The following is a 19,728-nucleotide window of genomic DNA, read 5'->3' on the forward strand; positions in this document are numbered from 1 at the left end:
GAAAAATGTGCATAATACTAAAAAATAATCAACTATTCTGGTCAGCCCAATTCGTTTTCCTACCAAAAAATGATTTTTTCCAAATTGGGATTAAATATATCTTATTTCACATTAACAATAAATGTTTTACGATGAATAAAAATTAATTTTAAATTTTACTTTCTCATTTGAATTTGTATCTTAAATAATAATGTAAATCTTTGTAAAAGCCATTAAAAACAAACAGGTTTTCTATACTAGATATATTTTTCCACAATTAAAAAGCAATATATATATATATATATATATATATATATATATATTAGTTTTCTGTCGAATTAAATTCTGAGTACATAGAAATAAGCAGGTGCATAGTAGAGAATTACTTTTTGGTCTACTGTCGTGACAAAAGGCATTATTAATTTATAGCCTTTTGGAATTGGAATTCCCCAATAATATGACTTAAATAAATAGCTCATTCTTAAAGATACACCCCAAGATTCTATGAATTTATTAGCGTATAAATGGAGATAGGGATTTTGGTTAATATCTGATATACTTTGTTTCCCAAAAATATTCATCAAATGTTTTAAACAGATGAAGAAAATGATGGAAGAGAACAAAATAGTATTCTATATTTTTTTATTGCAGTTTGAAACTTAGATTATACGATTCAAAAAAGGCGTTTTAACGTATATTTTAATCTTAGAATGACTATGAGATAATTTAATTCATATAATTCAGATATCTCAAATATACTCTCAAACCGAACTCTAAATGACCAACAAAAGTGATAATTCAATATTCTAAAGATAAACTATTCAATATTCTAAAGATAAACTATTCAATATTATATTAGAAAGTACTGAACACCCTGTTTACTGCTGCTAATACATCAACACTCTCAATTACATTGTTTGCTTTTCAATAAAGTTATCGTCTTCAGAAATCAAAGGTAAAATAGAATTTACTAACTTGGTGTACCTATGTAATAAGATGGTTCCAGAAAAATCTGACCCATCAAACAAATCACAAAAATTTTGGAAAAATTATATTAGTTTTTCAACAATCTCCTTTTAGCTCCATGCACTGTTTCCAGCGATGTTCAATAAGTTCGATACCCTCTTTATAAAAAGAATCGTCAAGATTCTCAAAATAGCCATTAACTAGTTAACTTCACCTATTCATTGTTGGAAAATATTTGACCACCGAGCCATTTGTTTAAGTCTGGGAACGGAAAATAATACACGGTTGCTAAATCTTGCGAATAAGTTGCATGAGGTAGCAATTCATACTATAATTCATTAATTTTGGCCATTGCCCTAACGGATGTGTGAGCTGGATTTTCTTCAACAGTTCTGGAGTCGTCACCTCATTTGGTCGACCACTGCGATGTTGGTCTCCGCAGGTCGTACGGTCTCGTTTAAACTTTGCTACTCAATATTTTACTGTTGATAATGAAGGAGCAGTATTACCCAGACTAAAATCTAGTTCAGCTTTTATATTGGTTAGGCTAATTCGTTTCAAATAAAGGTATTGTATCACATAACGATGTTGACAAATTTACTTAAAACGTTCACTATTGATGGCTGCCAAACAAATACTAAGCAACGTGACGCTTCAAACTTGAAACATATGCTGAATAGATTGTGTACTTTCTAATATAGTGATATTTTTCAAGCAACTACCGACATCTCTAATTCAGGTCAGGTACTTCTGGGACCATCCTTGTATACTAAATTTTCCCGCCAATAAACATCTTCTCACGAGAACCAATTCCAGAGAGAAAAAAACTTCGATGGGAGATTCATTCACTAACTAATAAACTATCGAATGGACCATTTGTCCCTATTTACACAATTCTTACATTTAACAATCTCAATAGTTTTAAATGCATCCAATAATAATTCATTATTGATACATTTCTACATGATTTATAATTATTCCGTGAATATGACTCACAGCATGCTTTGCTACAGCCGATTTTTCTGTTTGTGTATATTTTAATTAAGATAGTTGCTCTTTAAACCGTATATCAACCGATCTCTTTGTTTACCCAACGTACTTAACAGTTTTTAAAATATTGAGAGTTAGTTTCACTTTACATTCGGTCTTTGAAGAAGATAAGCTGGTTAATGAAATAAGCGTCATGTAGAATAACTATCATATAGTGGCAGTGTGTTTAGTATGGATGTCTCTAACGGTTCCAAAAATTCCAACTACAACATCGAAAGGGTGTTAGTAAATTATATTTCTTATTTTGACTTTTTTTAATATTTTAATATTATTTTTAATATTTTAATACACGTTTAGGAAAAAATATATTCAAAAACTTACCTTATAAATAAAGTTGTTTATCTGAAAAACAAGAGTAATTTTAAATAGCATCATACAAACAAATCAATAAAAATAAAAGAATAAAATGAATAAGAATGTCATAAAATAAATAATAGAAATTAATGAGCTGATTTATGTCCAATAACTGAGTAATAATTCAACTCAAAGAACGTCGAATGTAGCATATTTGTATCTACAACGAAGTATATATAAATTACATAAATTTATCATCTTGTTTCAAACACGATGTTTGATATTCTTTACATTTTAAAATGGATGTATATTTGTTCGTCTTTTACACGTTCCTCCATTACCATTCATTGGATTGCGATGAAGTTTTGATGAGTTATTGACGAAGGGAAGTTTCGATTTAGTGAAACAGTCGCTGAAATAATTCCAAGATTGGAAGTTGTCAAGAACGTGAGGCACCAGATATAGGAAATAGAATTTTTTGTATATACATGAATGATAAATAAAGAATGTAATGTTTTGCGCGAATGTGTATGCACATATCTGCTACTGACATTCGGGGACGTCTATGTCTTGGTCTATAGTCTATATATTGGTGGTAATCTCGAGGTACATAATATCAACTTAATTAAAGGATTTTTAATATTATTTTCAAGAGAATAATATTTTAGTTATATTAGATATTTACACGATAATGACATAAACGGGGTTCTGGACCTAAATCGGCTCTGGTATTGACAGTATCTGATGATTGACCGCTCATATGACGACAGCATTTTCATTTAATGGTTGGGTAGGGTACAATAGGCGTCTGCTCTATATTCAATTATGAAACAGATGTTACCTTTATACGTATGAAGTAGTGTAAAGGGTGTGTTCATTCGATTTAATGAGAACGACTTGTCTTCTAAATTTGTTTAGAATACCATCAGATGAGCCAAGAATATTAATGAATCGCCCTCCAAATAGTTAGGTTTTCTGCGGAATTTGAAACGTCCACCAAAAGCCTTAGATAGAAGTTACGAGATACAAGTCGTACGCTTCGGATATCGAGATGGTGGAAGATGATGACTTAGGGGAAGTCAATAGTGAGGTTTCGTTTGCATACATTGAACCTTTTTGATGGGTAACTAGGGGCTGGGGTTTCACACCTATAAATTATATATAGGAGAAGGGCTAGTATGAAGCCTCGTGGTTAGGTCAAATGTTGAGATTGCCAATAACCAACTTTTTTTATTGGATATGGCACTCGAATAGTCAGAAGCTTCCTAACAAGTCAGGCGTGCCTTCTGGACACCCATGAAGATGACAGCGACATAGTGTTTTTAGTTGATTGCTTGAGTTAAGATAGTTTGAAGATTGCTGAGTACGGTGTTAAAGTACAAATCTGCTAAGAAAAGGCCAGACGCGTCATACCTGACAAAGGCCGCAATAATTTCCTTCTCTCTTAGGCCCATCCCATTTATGTGACAGTGGCGTTTTTTACGATTGTTCGATATTTTTAATACAGAAATGCAAGTGCTAAATAGTCTGGCAATGCTGCACGTCTGCCGCATGGTCCAAATCAGAATTCAAAGGGAATCGTCGCGTAACCATGGATCTCTTACCATTGCGAGTCCCTCTTCGATGTTGCCAAGCCTTTACTTAGGAAGGAAAGTACGGCAATATAAATAATTTGCGCTTATGGATGCGCAGATGCATAACCGACCGAACATCGGACATACAGCATTTAGTATTGTTCGTTGTTCAGTAGATAGTGTGATTTATTGTGTTCGGTGTTATTTTTAGTCTGTGCCATAGTTTATTCTACAGATAGCGCTGTTTTTAAACATTAGGGGCAAAATCGTTTTAAATAATGTCCGCAAAAAAAGTTGGAAAGCAAGGTCTTATTATACGCAGCCAAGGACGAGAAATCATAAGCAATATTATTAATTTCATGAAAAAAGAGGCAGATGAAGGAGTTACTATTCCTTTGAAAAATTACAGGTATGTAGCAAGATTTAATTCGAGAAGTAGGTTGAAGAAATGCGGAGTTTACACATTTTTATACATATTTACACATATTATAAAGTCATGTACCTACTAAGTTTAAGGTTTACCGTTGTTACTATTCAATTTAAAAGAGCAAACGTGCAATGCTAAATTATGATGAAATTACAGGTGTTTTGCAGAAAATTAATGACCGGCAAATCTTGACAGAAGCAATAAGTGTAAGCAGCTTGAATCGGCTCCTTAAAAAAATTGGTTTCTTGTAATAATTTTGATTTTAAGTTGTCCATTATTACGATAATTAAAACCTTGATGTCTATCACAGAGATTTTTTTTTGTAGATGGCAGAAAATGCCAGACCGAAGAAAAATTTTGTGTGAATCACACGACATTCGCCTGAAACGAATAAATTACCTAAAGAAGCTGATAGAACCGTAACGAAGGCCGCAATATATGTTATACTGATGAAACTTACACAGCAGCCAATAAATTTCACTTCCCCATAAAGTACAAACTGGACGGAACTGTTACAACAACATAGGCACCGTGTACTATGTTTACCTCCTTATCATTCAGAACTAAACCCGATCGAAAAAATCTGGGCATTAGTAAAAAATTGGGTAGCTGCGCACAATACAACATTTAAACTGTTCGATACGGAGGCACTCGCTATGCAAAAATTTGAGGAGGTATCGGAACAAGAGTGGTATAATATTTGCAAAATGTTCAAAAATATGAGAATGACCTTATACAAAAAGAGCACATCTTAGACCACACTCTAGATCACTTAATATTTACAGTAAATACGGGATCATCGGAAGAAAGTGAAGACAAAAACAGCGAGGATACTGATAGTTCATTAGAGGATGAACTAGAATGTTATATATATAACATTCTAGTTATAATTAATTAACTAAGTAATATCCTACTGTAATATATGTTTAAATCCTTAAAATATATTTTTTTTGTATTTTTTAATCTAATAAATGTTATGTTGCGAACTGCATTAATTTTTATTTAAATAAGAACCTACGCCACTGGTATATCAGTCTTAAGCGACGGAGAGGGAATATTTTAAAGTGAGGCAGACGATTACTAATTGATGACGCCTGTGGCATTTTCTTAGTTGATTCGTACTTTACTAGAGTGTTCAGGACTAAAAGCGAAATATTATTTTGGAAGATTGTGCTCGATACAGAAGTACCAGACTTTAACCTTGATCAGACATTCAAAGACTTTACCAAGGACACTGATGAGTTAATGGGGCAAGATTAAGGCTTAGAAGGATTTAGGGAATGAAACTGTTGGAAGATATACGACATCGAGGAAAGTACGGAAATGGGCAAGGCAGACGTTACATAGGCCGCAGAGTTGGGAAAAAGCTATTTCAGGCAGTTTAAAAAGTCTGCTTGACAAGTCGTTTGAATGACCTTGATAGTGAAACTGCATGAAGATATACTCTACAATATGGATATACAATTGTGTGATTCAACTTTTATGTTCTTAAAGGTTCTTGTATACCAACATGAAAAAATTTAATAACACCCCCGTATATGCCCAGCTATCAGAATAACGTAAGAAATATCCACTATATCAATTTTTAATTTACCTTTTATAGAATATTTTACATGTGAATATATATTCTATTAGCTATAAGTAACTTTAGGGACAGCCATAAAATTCGAAATGTGATTTATAAAGTTTTCACGAATCTACACTAAACAATCTTAAATTATTACTTCGAGAAAATGAAGACATCCAAAAACATCACACGCGGTATTATATCATTTTATCACCGTCTATTAAACAAGATGATAAACATTCTTGCTCTCTTGAAATATATAATTATCATTTGGCCACTTTCGAGATTGTAATTTACTATTTAGGTATGAAAATATAACGTGTGAAGATAATAATGTTCTTTCTAAATATAAAAATTGATAAAACATTTATATGGGAATGACAAGTTTGGAAGATTAATTGGGCTATTTTATAATTTCTTCGGGTTATTCGGGTTCAACGAGCACATGGGAATATCGATAACTAAAAATAGCGAAGATTTCGGAGCGAAATACGTTTGATCAAGATTACAGGAAGAAGCACGTTTTTAATGCAATCGCTATGCCGATTGAAAATCAACATTCATTTAAAAAGTCAATCAGCAGATGTAACATTTCCGTAATCAGGTATACATATAAATTTCAAACAAAAAAAATACAAAGTAACTTGAGCTATTTGATTCCATACGATATCAGAAAAAGTTTATAAATACTGATTGTGATGTTGAAAGGGCATCTTCAGCAGCAAAAAGAAAGTGCAAAATATCTTGGAATTCATCTGGACCTACTACTAACCTGAAGAACACACAAACTAACCAATCAACATCAATCTATGACTATACAGAGTCACATGAAACCCATCTGGAGTTAGGATTTATAACTATAGGGCACTACATCCAACTCAAATATAGCAATTCTAGAAAGATTTCAGCCAGAAGTACTTGTGAATGCTCCATGGAATGAGCCCAACCACGTTATTGCGCATAACCTTCAAATTAAGTCTTGAAGAAGAAATATCTCACTCCTCTTAGAAGTATGTTACTGCGTTGAAAATCATCCTAACCCAGTTAGACGTTCTACCCAGCAAAGGCGAGAAGACATTTCCTGTGTAATCTGCCTGACAAATTTTATATGTTAAAGTGTAAGGTAGTTATATCTCGATTGAACTATATCAATTGATATATTGCTATTAACCATTTGCTATTTTTGTAGTGGATGGAGTGACGACTGAATAAATCTGAATGGTTCGTAATCCTGTCGCCTCCACACGTCTGACACATTTCGATAGCAAAATTAACGTCTTCAGAGACTGAAGGTAAACAGTTTACAGTCAGTGTCATTGTGAATGTTAGTGTGTAGTAGTATGTAGTGATAGTACGAACAGTATGAATTTATGAGCGTGGGTCAGTCTCTTTGGGTTTGTGTAAGGAAATAGGAAGAAAAGTTGTTATAAAACAGTGCGAAACGTAAAGGGACGTAGGTATGTCAGTTCTGAATCTTGCTACAATGTATATTTGGAAAGAATAGGAGAATTTCAAGCAATTAGAAAAGTTTGAATCCCATGATTCAGGCGTCGGTTAGTTTGGTGGCGAAGGAGAATCTTTTTGAGGTAGTTTTCTACGTAAACAGGATGAAAAAGATCGTAAATGCAGATGTATAATCATTAAGTACGCCGGTCGGAGTGCACATGGTATCATTACCACAAATATCACCAACGATTTCAGAAATTCTAATTTAATCACTCGAGACTCCTGGAGATTACGGTGAAACATACTGATCTCCCCTACGAATAATTTCAACGTGTAAATGATTTCTGTTGTTATTTTTCTTATTTTTCTCTAAATAAAAATATAGTTCCGTTTTCTTGAGTTTCCTTATTTAGGGTTTTGATCTCATTTCCATTTTCCACCTCGTCTTAGACAGATCAAATGTCCAAGCCATTTTACTGGAAAGCCCGGAGCATGTAAAAGAATCTACCGTTTTTTGGCCCAAAATAATTGGTGCAAAAATTCTCGTATTTTTGGAAAGTGGCAATAAATATTCCATTAAGTAATATTAAAATATGCCACATGAATAGATGTTAAGGTTAGTTGTGAATCAACTAAATAGGTAGAGTTGGAAGTATCAAATTTATAGTTCTCCATTCAATGTAGGTGGAAAAGAGAATATAGGAACTGTATCTTTAAGGACAGTTTCGCCAGAGTGAGGTTTAAATTTATTTCGTTTTCTTGTTAGTTTCCACATGACTACTGGTATGAATTACTCAACCAAGAAGTCACCATCCCATCAACCATATTCCAAAAGTTATGGGGAAAAGAAGACTACTGTTTTCCTATATTATTTTTCTTTCAAAAGAATATACATGAAACTGACGAAAATAGTTTGTATATATGTCTATTATAAATAAAGTATTGTGAAGTCTAACGTTCATTGTTTGTGTCTGTTCTGTCTTAATTTTGGTAAGTTTATGATGTTTTGTTCCCATTCGTTTACCCATTGTATCAATTTTCTGTCCTGTGCCTCTATGTCTGTGAGTGGGTACGTCTTGCCTATACATTTCAGCCTATCTGTAAGTGTTTTGCGTGCCTGCTGTATTTGTTCTATGGTGCATTCGTGTGTGATGTGATATTGGTCTTCGGATGTGTTGTCTGTTGTCTATCTTAGAATGAAAAGTTTGTGGTATTCCTGCATATGTTCGTGTCTCGTTAGTAATTGTGTTGTTTTCCAATTTAGGTAAGTCTTTCTGCCTGTACTGTTCACGTCCCATTTCCTCTGCCAGCTCTCGATTTTGTTGTCTTCTTCAGTTGTCTTTTGCTAATATTTTGATTTCTGGTGTTTGTTTATCTTGTTCGTCTCTTGCTAGTCGATGTGCGATATTTATTTCTACGTTTTCTCCGTCTTTGTGTTGTATATAGCATTTTACCCCGTACGATGTATTTTCTAGTGTTATTAGTTCTGCGTTTATTTTTTTGGTTGTGGTTATATAGAATAGAGTCGGAAAATATCACTTCTTTTCCATGAAACGTATAGTATGTTGAGCTATTATTGAATTTGGGGATCAAATCCTTTTCGTATATTAAAATAATCAATCAAATTCAAAATTTCGTGATTTGATATGTTAGTATGAGTATTTAACTCGGAAAATACGTTATCGTTTCCGATATTATCTATAGATGTCATTAGATTCTAGCAATCGAGGTTAATTTTACTTATGTAATGTAATATATCTATATAAAGAGTCAATAGACTTGAAATTTTTGTTGATTTTATTGAATGGTTGTCAGTGATTGATTATATTGTTCGATGAATATTTTATACAAGGAAATTTGTAAATTAGATCCTTCGTAAAGGTATTGAACTTAATTTTTCCTTAATACAGATTATTATATTGACCTGAATCAATTAGATAAAAAGTATTATTAACTTGATCCTACCGACTGCGCCAGGAAAAGATTTGTATAAATCAATTCCGAAAAACTACGTTAAGTGTACAATGGTAGCAACAGTTTGAAATTGAGAACAATAGACAATTTCACACGTTCGTAAATCTTTAATGCACTAAGAAGTTAAACTCATAACTTTTCCTATATAATTTTACACTCTCATGTATTCTAGGAAATAGGGACAGGGAGTTTATGAGCGCTGCAGAGTTCTCAAAATAATTAAAAAATATTTAAATTTAATGGATTAATTTAAATAAAAATAATAGAAACTAACTCACCATTTTCTATCAAAAATGGCGTCAGTGAGTCGACCAGTTGAATAATCCACCTACTTTCCGATTCACATTACTGAATGGGTATCATTCATCTGGGATATGGGTGATTCCGTTCTAACTGTGATTTTTTGTATTCAAAATTTCAAGATTTTAAAATTTAACTTTTCTAACTTTTTTATGCATATTATTCATCTATTTTACTGTAAAAATAAAACTCTAAGAGGAATTTACTACAACTTCAAAGTATCACGAGCAAGACACAAATGTCGGATTTTGAGTTCCACGGTACTGACTCATTTATCCACGGTACTGACATGGTAACTTAAGATATTAAACAACAAGTGCATCAATTTTCCTCAGTTTGATCATAAACATTAGAATTTATAAGGTAATTAGTTTAAATCATTTGTTACGACAAAAAAAATTAATAATTTATCGGTAAATTCTAGGAATGGACATGACACGGTACTGACATTCAAGTGATGTAGTATAAGTTTTCTTTAAGTGGCAAGTTATATTGTATAAAAATAATGTTTAAATATCTTAAGAATTATTCAATTAACACAAAATTTTTATTAATTGATTATTAATTAATGACTAGTACAAAAAAACAATACAGGACATTGAATATCACAGTTATAATGGAATCACCCATATACGAACGTGTCCTAACAACTCTTTGTAAGATCCACGATGACGCACGTTATAGTTCTAACGGTATGAAACGGTAACGTGATTATACTGGAGAAATTTGCTGAATTCGATCCAGCGCACTTGTAATACGATTGTTAGGTGCGAGTAGGTGATTTTTCGACTTTCCGAACTATCTAGTTCTTTACGACGATTTAAACAATTTACTCTAATAAAGCGTGAGTGTGTGTGAGAGAGCGAAAGATTGTACAGCATGAAACGTGTTTTTCATCTGATACAAACATATATAATTAATTTTGGAATATTTCTACAAGGGGTGTTGGATACACTCCAACAACCAAGCCAAAGTTGGCAGCATCGCAAAAGTTTCAGCCTACTTCTTGTTTCAACATGGGTGAGAATCGTGGGAAAAGTGATCTCCTCCAACTTCTTTATAAAAATTTTTTTATTCAAGTGATAAAAAATAAAGATACAGTCCACAAAAAAAAATTTCTTTATGTAGTGAAAATCTCTACATAAAATTGGTCATTTCGAGCGTATCGTAAGAAGTTAAGAGAAAAACAGTTCATGTAAAAAATGCAAAAAACATTTGCTGGCAACTGATGTGTGAAGTACTAACGGATTTTCCTATGTTCGCGTGATATTAGTGCCCAAATCTGTGAAATACATCATAATAAAAAGCCGTTCACGTTTTGGCTAGAAAATGTCGTCTCTAGTCAACGAAACGCCACATAAGAACAAACAGTAAAGTGCTGAAGAACAATCAAGGTAAGATCTGTCCCAATTCTTGCAACATTCAAAATCACCGCTAGATATGACTAGCGTGCACATTTTCTTCACTTTAAATAAAAAACAAATCCATTATAGCAACAAAGAAGGAAAGAGAAGATATTTCCAAATTAAAAATTAATTTAAAATTGTGCACCAACACTAACAATGGAATCAGAGATACATCGAAACACATGAGGAAGATACCATCAATGACCTTCTAATTGAAAAATTCCAACTAAGAAAACAGATGTTAGTTGATAACTAATAAGCGTTTGATCAGCATCTTATAGATTTATTATGTTTAAGCCCTAATGAAGAAGAAAACTTTGTAGTTGATGAATTCAAAAACGTCTCTTGTGAACTACTTTCAAATATTAATGTTATTTCAAACCAAACAAAGCTATAGCTAAAACACGGTAGTCAAATAATGTATACATGAACCAAGCTCAAATTATTTCAAATTCAGGATCCATATCAAGAGCAAAGCTACAACCCATACAAATTGAACCCTTTACGGGTAAAAACCTGAATAAATTTAAGACATTTATTGAAATTTTCAAGTCAGTTATTGAGAAAAATAGTAATTTTTCTAAAGTGGAAAAACTTTTTTAATTAAGGTCATATTTAAAGGATGAAGATTTGAGCAAATTGAAACAACACTTGGGTAGTCTTAGAAATGTACTAAACGATATATCGATACTTGGGATATGATATTAATTTGTTTTTTATCTAAAAAATTAGATCAGTATACTAACAGAGCTTATCAAATAGATAGGGACCCTTTGGAACTGCCCACATTAAATGAATTTTTAGAATTTTTAAGAGGCATATGCTACTAGACTTGAGATTGTCAATTAGCTGGAAGTAAAATCTTTCAAAGAAAAACAACATGTCCATATGACAAGGGCTAATCCTAAGCAAATTATTACAAAAAGGAAACAAAATGTACCTTCTGTAATAATAATGGGCACAGAATTTACGATTGTGAAAAATTTCAATCTCTGTCTACAATCGAAAGGATGAATTTTATTAAAGATAAGAAACATTGCACAATATGCTTAATCATGAAGGCAAATGTAAATTGCAATGTGTAAAATCATAACAATATTCTACAACTGGATGATAATGAAAATACAGAGCAAACTAGTCAGATTTTAGATAAAAATTTGAAATTTCCTGTCTTGCAAAGAATTTCGGAGATGAAGCCTTGTTACCTACAATTAAAGTAAAGTTAAAGATACAGTCTGGTAATTTTTTTTAGTGCTTATGCATTAACTAACTCAGGGATTTAAATATTTTCTGTGTTACAGAGGCTTCATTTAAAATAACAAAGGCATCTAATTTAGAATTATTTGCACAAGAAAACAACAACTTCAAAATTTACACTTATAGACAAAATCACAAGCAATTTGCCAAAACATTCTCTAAATACATTTGAATTAAATATACCAAAAGTTGTGAGGCTGGCAAATGATGAAGTTCATCTTCCAAAAAACATTGTATACATTGTACATAGTCTTAAAAATTTTGCAAGATGGTGAAATCAATTTAAAAAATGGTATTATTCTAAAAAGCATTACATTTGGTTATTAGTCTCAGGGGCAATTCCAAAATGTTCTAACTTAGTTTAAACAGCCAGAAAATGTTTAGGATGATTCTTATTCAACCAGAGCATAAGTTCCTACTCAATCTTATATGGAGAGAAAGTCCAAATGAACAAATTAAATGTTTGCAACTTCAAACAGTCACTTATGGTCTGAAAAGCTCAACTTGCCATTAGGTGCTTAAGGGAAATTGCAGATTTAAACATAGAAAAATATCCTTTAGCAACAAGGGCTTCACAAAATTCCATATACACTGATGACATTCTTGCAGGAGAAATTCTTTACAAGATGTTTACAAGGACTAATATCGTAATATCGGACTAAAATTAGAATCACCAAAAAAATTCTTTGATATTCGAAAGGAACAAATAATTAGAAATACTGTTTTTTGACGATGGCGGAGAATAAAACTACGGACATTGTTGCAAAATCTCAACTTCTAATTAAAAAGAAGTATCTTCTTGTTCAATACATGCACTGCTATACCCTCCAGTTGAATTTGATTATATCTAAAGTTGCTTTTACAAATTTTTTGGAAATTCGGAGCTGTCTAGTGTTATTTTAAATATAGGAAAGTTTTGCATGTCCCTATTATCCCCCAATTGATACGATCTGATTATCTGACATAAAAAACAAATATGTAGATATTTTGCAAAATTACTAAAATCACGGAAATGTTCTTTGTTCTGTGGTAAAATTTTGGTTCGTGGCATTCTTAAAAACCTAGTTAGGAGACAATGGGAAAATATATGTTATAAATGCTTCAGTGACTCGCCAGCAAGCGACAGCTGTTACAGTGAAAACGAAGTTATTACCACTTATTACTGTAAACGAATCAATATATCTGGGATCTTATCAGATTGAATTATTGTGTAATTTTCATTGCAACCGCAACTTTCGTGTAGTTTTCAAAGGGCCGAGAAGGATTTCTAGATTATTATTTCTGAACATTTCAAATCTTAAACAAAGTTTTATTGAATATAATACCCATTAATTGATATTAACATATTTCAGCATGTACATAATGTATATTAATAACATTTGTGCCCAAGAATCCATTGCTAGAAAATAATGCGATTAGAAAGATCTAGCAGATACTCTATTAGAAATTATATTAAAACCTATCCTGATTCCCAAAGCATACCTTAGTTTATATAGAGCGTGGAAAAATCTAACAATTTTATTGTTACTACTATGTAAATACGTAATTCCGAATAACGTCAAATTTTAATATTTCATACACTTAAACATGAAAATGTAGTCACTACTTTTATTATTATATTACAAAATCAAATCAACCATATACTGGTTATTAGCGTAGGCACTACAAGTTGAAATATTGTTATTTTATTTACAGGTATTTTCTAGATTAAGTTTATGATCAAGATTTGTCTGAGGTAATTTTTAAGGTTGGTTACACTGTGTTTAGGTCCTAAAATTTCAGATATTATTCCGAATGGAGATTGCATAATGATATTTTTGCGTTAAAAAATGGACACTCTACTATCATCTATTTTATAGTCAATTTACAATTACGTTTGACACATTTGGGTTCAGTTTTAGCATCGCGACTAAGAAGGTATGGGTCAGTCACGTATGGCCCTATACAGAGACGCATTAGGAGAACTTCACCTCTACGATTTTTCGTTATCACTGTCCGTGGTTTCCTGGAGTCTTTCACTTCACGTACATGAACATTGACCATTTATTCTCCCAATATTGAGGAATGCTCCACAATGTTGCGTAGGAGTCATGATAATCTGTATCATTTCAATTTTACTATATCTACTGACGAAGCAAGTCAACCACTTTCGAATGACAATTATTAGTAAAGTATATTATTCAAAATTTTCTATTCAAAAATATTGTTTTTATGTTATTACGAAAAATAACATGAAAAATAAATTTTCTTCCTAGTTAGTTGTGTAATTTATGTAAGATTAGTATTTTGCAAGGACATTTTCTGCAGAAAAATAATTGTGTATTTCACGGTCGTCGTTCATTGCTTGAATGCTTCTAGGGCTGTTATTGATTCTGACTGATTGTTGCAACAGGCAATTTTTGAAGATGCCAATCGAATGAATTGGGCGAAACGTCAAAAAGCAATAGTTACTTTTGTCAACGGACTAATAATACAAGAAACATTCAAGCAATATTTCAGAGAAGCTTTTTAATCAAGATTTTGAAAATTTTGTCTTTGAAAAAAATTCTAAATTAAAATTTACGGTTATACCTGTCAGCCGAAAAGGTTTGAAGATATTATCTAATTTAAATTAATAATTCAAATTAATTATGTATGAATATTGAACATAACAATGTAAAAAATTAAGTTCCTCTTGTTTTTCGCTAAGATCAGTTTCCAAAGAACTGAACTTATCCACCTCCTTAACAATCTCTTATACCCTTATTGAGTCGCATCTTCCATGTGCCCTTCTCTTCTTGAGTACGTGTGGTACGACTCAATTTGAGTCCTTCAAACTACAAAAAAGAGCTGTTAGATATTTACTTGGACTTACTACAGGGGCTTCTTTAAAAGATTAAAATTTCTGATTCTTCCGTCCTTATTCATCTTTGAATCGGTTTGCCTAATTCGTAAGCACGCTTCTCCAATTTCAAAAAGGTCGTTGCCCGGCTATCCACTTGGAAACGCGGAGCATGACCTTATCTACCTACTCTACGTTCAGAATTAGTTAAGGGTTCAATATTTTACAATGCAAAAAATGCCCAATCACTTGCCAATTGAAATCAAATCAATATCATAGTTTCCCGCATTCCACAATAATTTGAGGGCATATTTACTGGAAAGTGCCTTCTACTCTGTAAACGACTTCTATTCTCATATTAATATTTAATTCCTGGCATGCTGCAGACTAGTTAAATACGGCTTATAAACTAATTATTACCTATTACTAATACCTATAATTTTGTTACTCATTGTGGTTTTCTTCTGTATTTTATTTTATTTGTATCTTTATTTAGTTACTTTAATGTTTCTTTTTAGTTATTACAAGCTTTATTCTACAAACTGTAGCAATTTTTGACAATAAAGCATTCTCTCTCTCTCTCTCTCAATAAAATTATTCTGGCTCTTCCATATGTGTAGACTATTGAAAAAGTACAAAATAGTTTATTACGACTTAAGGCCAAAAAGTTGGATTTATCGGTGTATTGATTGAATGAAGACCATATCGTCTCCAAAGTTCAACAAGACAAGATCATAAAAAGTTCTTTTCAATCATTTATGGAAGGTTATATCAACCAAGGTCGATTCATATTATCATCATTCACCGATCGTCTTCAGCTCATATCGTTCCGCCACCGGAAAATATCGTATTATTTTTAAGTAAGTATTGGGTCGAGAATCAAAAATTGTTGGGAATAACATTTTTCTAAATTCAAAGAGCTGGAACGTTGTATGCAGAGTTGTTAAACTTGGAACCAATACAGTTTTGAAAACTACAGTAATGTAACTTTATACCTACCACGTTGAAAAGTTCAGTATATAGGGTATTTCAAAAAAAGCAGATTCTGTCTTCAGGATAGGTAAAAAACTGGAAAATAATTGGAGTTTAAGTCACACCCTGGGTTATTTGAATACCATGAACGGACAAAAAAAAAATTATCAATAAGAAATGTGAATTGCATTTGTGCCGAAGTAAAATACATTTCGAATGGTTGCAAAATCGAAAAATATTGGCGGAACTGCGAGGCACTCGGATCTCTGGATGGCCGCTATCTACGTCGTCTACTGGAGTCCTGTAAAAATTCGTTATGAAATAGGTCACATATGTTAAATGTAGTAACACGTTTAACCTTCTATTAGTGTCTCTGCCTAATTCCAACCCTACTTCAGATTCGGCTTAACCATGCGCCGTAAGGGCAATGGTACCCAAAATTTTTAGACCTTTATAAGTATATTTGTTTAGTTTAACGCATCAGTATCTTCTGTTAAGCCGTAAATAGTGTTCACAGTATTATAAGATTAGTAATAAAATGGCTTGGCCAGAATGACAGTATTACGTTGACAACAAAAAAACTTTTATGGACCACTTTGAAAAATATGGATTTTGCCTGGGAAAAGCATAAAAGCACTTTTACTGGAAAGCGATAAAAATACTTAAGTATAAAGCAGTACAGAACAGAGCAGAAGAAAATGTTTTATCTTGATGAGACTTGGAATAATGAAGGTTATACAGTACCAAAAATGTGGCAAGACAAAAATATAACCAGTACTCGCCAAGATTTCATGGAAGGCCTGTCAACGGGTAATAAGGTGCCTTCAGGTAAAGGGAAAAGAGTAATAATCGTCCATATTGGAAGCAAAAAGATTACAACGAGGACATGGATTCGGATTTTTTTGAAGACTATTTTGGTGAAATGATAAAATATCTTTCGGCTGATTCAATAGTAGTTATGGATAACGCAAGTTATCATTCTCGACGCATAGAGAAGACACCAAATTCATCTTGGAGAAAACAAGAAATTATTGACTGGTTAACCACCAAAAGTATTGAATTTGAAGATAATTTGATAAAAAAAGAACTTAGCTATAGCAAATTTACACAACATCGTTTTATGGAATACGCCGTGGAAGATAGAGCAGAAAACCATAGGGTAACTGTGCTGCGCTCACCGTCATATCATAGCGAACTAAATCCTATTGAACTTATATGAAAGATGTTAAGCTACTGTTTGATCAAGCCATCAAGGAGGTGACACCAGAGAACTGGCAAAAAGTAGTCCAGCATGTCATCAAAGAAGAGGAGAAAGTGGCTTAAATATTCGTTGGGTCACTCTGTGGTCCCTTTGCATACCTAATGAGATTTTATTGCTCTAAGCCTTTCTGAAATGAATTTTAAAATGGTGGGATATACTAAAAGTAAGAAGTCACAAATCACAGTTGCAAACAAACAAGCACAAGCTCACATATTAGTGAAGCTAATGTAAGCGTGTTAATAACTTCGAAACAAATCTAAAATAATCTAGTACCTGCAAGAACAATTACTTCACCTAACAAAAGGAGTAAACCAAATTTTGTATCTTATACTGATTTTTAGTATAATGTGAATGAAACAAATGTGTTTAAATAACACTGGTAGTAGTTTATTATCCTGATTAACATTATTAAATGAATACAAAAGGAAATTTTTAATATTCATTATAAATTAAATTGATAAAAACTAAATAAACTACCCTTGACACGTTTCTTCATATTAATATCTATTGCTGTAAACATTAAAAAATTTTCAGTAAATAATAAATTTAATAAAAAGTAATGAAATTCGCTGTAACTGTGTATCACAACGAATATACGGCAGCTATAAATTGAAATCAACTCAGATTTATATATAGTAAAGATAAGAACTGGGACTTATTTACGGAAATCCGGGATGGTTGCAGTACTCAAGTGAGTTCCATTTCTAGGAAATAATTTTTCTGTAGTGATGGTGCACCGGTTAGGTCTTTGGTGGTAGCAACCTAGCAGCTGTAGAACACTATTGCACAAATTTAACCTAAATTTACTTTGATTTTAACCTTAATAGTTGTTTTAAAAGTTTTAAAGTGGGTATTGCGACTTTATTGAATTTTGGAATGGAGTGGGAGGTGATAACAAATATATTTCTTAAAAACATTGAGCATAATAATTAAATAGAAGTGAGTGCTGAGCTTCAATACAAGAACAAAGGAATATCCAAAATATTTGAAGAAAAACGTAACAGACCGAATGGCATGTTACACTTATGATTCACATAATTTTTTGACCAAGTATTGATTCCATTTGCATGGAATTTAACGGGCTACTTACGTACAAGATTTTTATCAAAATTCCAACATAGGCTATAATTGATTGGCTATAATTCATGAACTGTTATTTCGATGTCAATAAATATTAGGTAGGTTTGTGAAGTTGAACAGATATTATTCAAAAATTAAAAAATTCAATTTAGCGAAACAAAATATATGTTTTGATAAATGTTTTGCTGTAAGTAATGTAAATTCGTTTCTCATATAATTATCTTGAATAGTAAGATCGATTAATCTTAGTTTTATCGACTATAAAAAAAGAAACCCGTCTCCAAAATGTTTGCTTTTCTGATTTGGAAACCCTTGACAACAGCTAGGATATTAGAAGTAGGGCCTATTTAACAGCTTCCTCAAAATAAAAAATTACAGGTTGTCATCATCCTCAGCCGCCTTGAACTTTATAAAATTCTAAAAAAAAGAAATAAAAGAATTTTATCTGGATAAAAATATCTATTTTATAAACTACGAAAACTTAAACTCTCTCTAAAAGTGTTATTACCCTTATTCACGATAAAGCAAGTGGAAGGAAAAAATACTGTGATTATTACTTAGATATTAATATACTCACAAACCATTGAATTTGATATTGTTAAACCGTAATCCTTAAGTCAAACTCAACGACTAATTCTTCTATCAATAAATTCATTGATATTATCAATATCTACCAAAAAAATATGAATTGCCCAATGACATTATTCAAAAAATGTGAAAGAAAAAATCTACAAATTAGAAATAAAAAATAATCCGTCCATTTTGCCCGACGCTTTATAGTTTAGAGTTGGATACAATTTGTAGTTTAAAGATATTTTATATCGAAGTCAATTTTTAACACAATTTGAAAGAAAGTATTCAAACACTCCTCTCATCATGAAATATCGATCAAAGAAACGAGAAAATTATTGAAACGCATTTTTTAAATAGATCAATCTCTCTATTACAGTTAAGCAGCAATTATGAATGGTATAAACAATAAATAGATAGTGTAACTAGTTCAATAACTTCCAGTCGAAGAATTTGATATCACGCGTAGCATCCTTATTCTTATAATTGTGATCCTAGAGATATTGAATGAATAACAAAAATACTGAGAGTGTTCCAATAAACTTACTCAAAGTAATTACTTTTGTTGGAAACTATTGTTATTATCGTTTCAATCAACTTCCTAGAGGCTTCCTAGAAAATATACATATGTCTGAGGTACTAAAAACACAAAGTCTACTAGCGAACGGGTCAATCCGATGAGTTGTTCATATAAGTTGATTACTGGATCCACCTAATTACCGGATCCAGTTTTTAATTCTACAGATTTAACGATATGGAATTATTGCAGCGACCTAACAATATT

At 32.0% G+C, this 19,728-nt stretch overlaps 1 protein-coding gene across 11 annotated transcripts in view; it reads right to left on the reverse strand.

Moving 5' to 3' along the window:
• LOC130895024 (uncharacterized) overlaps window positions 1-19,728 on the reverse strand; it is a 721,573-nt gene that overhangs the window by 442,954 nt on the left and 258,891 nt on the right. For 6 of the 11 annotated variants that reach the window (XM_057802119.1, XM_057802120.1, XM_057802117.1 and 3 more), the window contains one exon: window positions 2,317-2,337. The exons of the other annotated variants lie outside the window; for them this stretch is intronic. The gene's annotated coding sequence lies outside the window, so the exon portion shown is untranslated. The remainder of the gene's footprint in view (window positions 1-2,316; window positions 2,338-19,728) is intronic. 11 annotated transcript variants of the gene reach the window in all.

This window comes from Diorhabda carinulata, chromosome 6, assembly GCF_026250575.1.
Source record: "Diorhabda carinulata isolate Delta chromosome 6, icDioCari1.1, whole genome shotgun sequence".
Lineage (NCBI taxonomy): Eukaryota > Metazoa > Arthropoda > Insecta > Coleoptera > Chrysomelidae > Diorhabda > Diorhabda carinulata.